This window comes from Argopecten irradians, chromosome 11, assembly GCF_041381155.1.
Source record: "Argopecten irradians isolate NY chromosome 11, Ai_NY, whole genome shotgun sequence".
NCBI classification, from domain to species: Eukaryota; Metazoa; Mollusca; class Bivalvia; order Pectinida; family Pectinidae; genus Argopecten; species Argopecten irradians.
The window spans coordinates 39,146,799-39,153,249 of NC_091144.1; positions in this window are offsets into that span (position 1 = coordinate 39,146,799).

The window sequence follows — 6,451 nt, forward strand, 5'->3', positions numbered from 1 at the left end:
TGTTTTCGTGACATGCGAGGTCTTTTGTGAAAAATAGATCAGACTAGTTTTTGCTCCACTTTCGTCAAATGGTTTCCAATGGCAGGCAAGGATTGTGGTGAGGATAGGAGAGATGTTCTCGGAGGTTGGCGCATGCGAGGCGGTAGTTTACAAAATGTCGGTCGAGTTAAGCTGAGAAATTGTCGACATGATATTCAAATACATCTATCTGATTAAATACTGGTGTTAAAGTTAAAAACTCAACGTCTACAGCTAGGATAACACCCATACTAACATCCAGGTATGTGTTGAAGACGTGTTTGATCGGAATCATTTTTGACAAGACATAATCGATGGTCGGTTGTACATGATTTGGTTTCCTACACCTACAATATAGAGGAACCTTCAAGGAAAAGTCAGTCAGAAGTTGATATCTTTTCCGCTACAACACTAGCTAGACTACAGACATCGTATCTCTGATGTAAGCTGATCAACGTTAGCAAGAACATTGTAATAGGGCGAGAGTATTGTGCCGCCAACCAACCAAGATCGAACCCGCGACCCCGGAATTACTGGTCCGCCGCTCTACCGACTGTGCTAAAAGGATAATTCCGCTAGTGCGAAACCAGGATGTCTATTAAACTACCGATTCTATAGACTATGGTATATCCCGCCTAAGAGAAAGAACAAAAATCAGTAATCCGCTTCTGAAACGAAATCCGAGGCGCAGTAGTATAAAATTGGTGGTTTTTTCTCATTATATAGGGATTTGGGACAATGTTTTCGTCTATTATAGGGTGTATGATGTGACCGTATGCGTGTTGCAAAATGCGAACATACCGCATTCGCCCAAAACACACGTATTGACCACATACAATACACTGTTAAAAAGATGTTAACCAAACCAAAACAAACCAAAGCCAGCAATCAGTTGGGTTCTATAATTTGTTGTAAAAAGTTCCTTTTATAGTGGTACGATATTAATTTCTATTTGAATTATCTCGAGTGGTCGATTTATTATTTTGTGCGGTCGGAAAGTCATGTCAAGCGTTCGAAATAATTCAAATAAAGACAAATACAGTTTATGTCTTAAAATAATTAAATATAATCACCATTATGTATATATATTCTTGTTCTGTATTTTGTCGAGATATTTTGAAAATCTGTTAAAAAATATATTTAAAAAAGAAATAACTAGACTTTATGAAATATGTGTATGTACGGCCTCGTCTGAAGATGAGACATAAACATAATGAAAAACTTCTAGCATGGTTTTATGTTTGTCCTAGCGTTATCATTTATCAAATATATTACAACACTATATCGTATAGTTACCTATATATATAGAGTTACAACAGCCAGGTCTTATATTCCATCGGCGTCGACGTTCAGTGTAACTTCATTTCTTCTGAATTTCGAAGACATCAACGTAAATAAATTTTGCTGCGTAATAATTTTTCACCCGTGCCAATCCTAAAATCAGTGCTCTAGGTAATGTCCTAAATATTGTAGTCTTCCGCATAAACACTATTCATTAAAATTGGTAAGGAGTAAACTTTCCTTTTAATAGAGTAAAGAATCTTTTCATTTCCGGTTTACAGAATAGTTACAGCATTCTTGCATAACAAGCCTGTATTGTAATTCCGTTGTATTGTTAGTCTTGAACAAGGGACCGGAAATAATACCTCGATGTTTTTGAGGCATATGACAAACCGGAAATGGAATACGGGGTTTAATAATCGTAGGGAAGGTGTGCCCTGTCTTTTTATAAATAAAAATAAAAGAAGTTTAAAGAGATAATGTGGTCTCGATGCCGCGTTTCTGCGTCGTTGCTGTTATATATACACTTTCACCGTAACGATGTTTTGGCTTCCGTGTGGTACAACCATCTGATATCTTCCTTTTTCTTTCATTTCCTTTTCTCTTTTTTTTCTTTTGTATTTTTCTCAGTTGCATAAGCTTTGGGCTTCAAATTTGTTTTCACACTTAACTTGCAAAGAAACTTGTGCAAGTACAGTAACTAAATATTTACTGTAAACGAACTTTCATTCGCGGAGATTAGTTTCGCGGATTTGAAATCAAATGGAGATATCTTTGTAGTAAATTTTGAACTGCCAAATATATTAATTCACGGAGATAAACTTTAGCGATTTGACTTTGATAGCAAATTTCGCGAAAATAAATCGTTCGCTCGCGAAAGTTAATTTACAGTATTAATTATACGTTAATATTGTATATATATATTATATGAATATTGTTTTGTGGATTCATGGAATATACATAACTGTAAACGTGGGATTTTAGCTTTCATTACCTTTTCCAAAATACATCTACCCGGTAACATTAAGCCAAAAAGTGTGATTGAGATGGGAATTGTTGTTCTTTGATATTCGCAAAGGTTTTCTGACAAATTCATCTTTGAATGGCCGAATACTTATCTCAAGTTATTTTAAGATAACTAACACATTGTATTAATGTATTTACCTGCATTTGAAAGAGCAAAGGTGCAGCTTTCAAATTAAAGCTGACAATGCAAGTTATTCAATTGAGATTAAAATGAAAAAAATAAAGAAGCGCACTTATATTTCAAAAATCGTTTATGAGACATCCCCCTGTCGAGGCAAGCCAGTTTTGTTTTTCTCTTTGGCGCGCTCACCGACCCCTATATAAAGAGCGCGTGAATTGACACACGTGTGCTCAGTCATGTACATATACGCCCAGCAGGTGTCAACTGTGTATCACCTATTACGTAAACGAAGCCCAAGCATACATGTAAAATCAGAACTTGCTTTAGGAAGAAAACATGTCAACTCCTCTAAGCTCTCATTTAGATGTTTCACGAAACAAACTTTCCACACGTCAAGTAAATAAAAATCATAATAATAATCTGTCCACATATCTCAATGTATACTATCGTACCCGATGTACCCGACTGGCCACGTGCACGTGTCCCGAAAAAGTGACGCTTCCATATATATACTACTGAACACACACACGCGTACATGTGAGTGCAAAACCTAGTGTTTAATTAGCTCGTTGTTGGCATATTTTGGGATCTAGCTGACAATATTACTTCAATGAAACCTTGTCAGGTGAGTGCAGTGTTTTAATTTTTAGTTTGACAATGGTATCTGCTATTTGAATTTCCGAGTTTGTTTACGTTGTAATGAAAATGGATCTGGCAAGCGGAAAGAAGTTTATGAATTAATTAATTTCTTTATATTCAACTGTATAGATCTATATATGGTCCTTGGACCACTTTTATTTGTGAGAAAACATTGAACGTAATTCCCAGTAATGTTTTTATTGCACGGCCGTCGGGTTTACACGTAAATACGTTTATTGGTATTATAGTAAAGTTGATCTCAGAGCTGGTTTCACGTTGTTAGATTTGGTTACACCGTTGAAAAACAGCAAGCGTTTCGACTTGATTGCACACGTGTGGGTGGTTCAAACGCTGTTTACATAGGGGTCGTTACACGGTGTTGTATCCAAAGCAGAGTTAAAACATAAATGCACGTCCTTTGAAGACGCCTAAGGTGTTGTAGTCCTCAGAAACTAAATTTTGATAAAAAAAATAACTAAACTTATTTTTTTTAAATCAAATGCAAATTATTTTTAAACTTGCTTTGTCCTCGTTGTTTTAAAGTAAGCAATAAGACATTAGATTAGATATAGAGAAACGTTATTATAACGCCACCGTCACCCTAAATATAGGTCAAACGTGTTTAATTTTTCTTAAATAACTAAATATAATATTCGGTTGTCCTTTAAAGATATGTTCGTTTAAAGATGCTCCACCGCTGACAAATGGTAATTTTTCACAATCAAAAACAGGAGCAGACGATTTAGTATTTTTCTTCAGTTACAAAAGTTACTTTCTTTACACTATTACCACCATTGAAAAGTTTGAGCTTCTAATTTTACTTCAAGTTAAAAATATGAAAAAGTAATTAATTGCATCCCGAAAAATTCCGTGGCAATTCATCTTATATAGAATTAAATAATGATTGCGCATGCACCAAAGGCGAAATGAATTATTTTATGTTATTTTTTGTGTTAATAAGTCATATATATACACGATTAAACATCAATTATTGTTCAAATGATGAATATCATATATGCTCTGTCGGCGTTGGAGCTTCTAAAGTATTTTAACTGTAAATGTATATACAATTATACAATTATAATATTTGGGAATTAGAAAACAAGCTTATAGATATTCCTTCCCCATATGCGAAGAAAAGTGAAAAACTAAACGTTGACTTCAGATGGCTTGTTTGTTTGATTTATTAACGTCCTATTAACAGCTATGGTCATGTAAGGACGGCCTCCCATGTTTGCGGTGTGTTGCGTGTATGTTGTGCGAGGTGAGTGTACTGGGAGACTGCGGTATGTTTGTGTTGTGACTTCTTGTATAGTGGAACTGTTGCCCTTTTTATAGTGCTATATCACTGAAGCAGTCGTCCCACTTCCTGTATGCTGAACGCTAAGCAGGAGCAGAAACTACCACTTTTATAGACTTTGGTTTGTCTCGGCCAGGGGACAGAACCCAGAGCCTTCCTCACAGGGGCGAACGCTCAACTCAAGGCCAAAAGTGAGGCGGTGCCAAGGGGGGCATTAGGAAAGATAAAGTCAGTTAGGAAGAAGAGAAAAGATAAGATCCTAAATTTAGTCGCCTTCTACGATCATGCAATAGGGGCAGCAGGTACAATTCTAACGCCCTACCTGCAGGGCTTGACTCGTCTTTGGAAACTTACTGATTGTACTTCTGATTAAAATACATATCCTTACTCTGACTTCAATCTTTCCTAATGTCACCCTTGGCACCGCCTCACTTTTGGCCTTGAGATGAGCGTTCGCCCATGTGAGGAAAGCTCTGGGTTCTGTCCCTTGGCTGAGACACACCAAAGTCTTAAAAAAAGTGACTTAGCGCTCAGCATTCAGGGAGTGGGACGACTGGTTCGCCCATTGTCAGAACAATGTGACGGGTTGGGATGTGTTTGCTTGGTGTCTTCGGCGGCATGCTTCAGTGATATAGCACTATAAAAAGGGCAACAGTTCCACTATACAAGAAGACACAACATGAATATACCGCAGTCTCCCAAAACACACACCTCGCACAACATACACGCAACACACCGCATACAAGGGGAGGCCGTCATTACATGACCATAGCTGTTAATAGGACGTTAATTAATCAAACAAACAAACAAAGCTTGTAAGATGTCTTCAACGACATCCTTACGTTAGATAGCAATAGCTAACGGGCTCGAGTCCAACTATCACAGAAGACACAAAACAAATATACCACAGCCTCAAAAAATAGACATCCACACATCACACCTGGGAGGCGTCTTTAAATGGACTAATAGATCGTAGAAGGCGACTAAATTTATGATATTACCTTTTCTCTTCTTCCGAACTGACTTTAATCCTTCCTAACATCTCCCTTGACACCGCATCACTTTTGGCCTTTCTGTTGAGTGTTCGCCCCTGTGAGTTATGATCTGATTTTGTCCCCTGGCCGATATACATCAGAGTCTATAAAGGTGGTAGTGTCTGCGCCTGCTTAGTTCGCCCTTTGTCAGTATTTATGTGACCGGTTGGGGTTAGTTGCTTTGTCTTCGGCTGCATGCTTCAGTGATATAGCACTTTATAAAGGGCAACAGATCCACTATACAAGAAGACACAACACGAACATACTGCGGTTTTCCAAAACAAGCACCTTGCACGCTGCAATCCGCATACATGGGAGGCCGTCCTTACATGAATTTGGATGTTAATAGGACGTTAATTAATCAAACAGACAAACAAAGACACGGCCTCCCATGTATGCAGTGTGTTGCGTGTAAAGTGCGAGGTACGTGTTTTGGGAGACTGCGGTTTATTCGTTTGGTGTCTTCTTGTATAGTGGCATTCTTGCCCCTTTTATACTGGTATATCACTGAAATATGCCACCGAAATTGAAATGGAACGACAAATAATTTAACAAAACAGAGAGAAAATACAGCAATATTTATTCTAGCATTTTAATTAGAGCAAACAAAACAGTTATATAAAAAGTCTCATTTTTTAATATTCAATCATAATCTTGTCTTTATTCTAAATCCATAAGGGTGTTTTTCGTGGTTATTACCCGAATTTAATGAAATCACATAAGTTTGTTATTTATATAAATACCCATGAATAAGTGTCTATAAGTTCTATATAACCTGTGCCCAATCATTGTTTTATATATCAATGAAATATGTTTAAAATAAACGCTCATGATAAAAATCAAATATAGTCTCAAATCAAAAATGAAAAATTTAAAAACTTAGCCAATAGATATTCGAGCACTACATTTATCGCTAAGTGAAACCATGAGCAACGAAAGTAAAGTTTATTTTGTATAAAACGTAATTCTGACGGAATACATCGACAGGGAAAGAACTCTGAAATGCTGTGAAACATACAAATTGAATAAAAC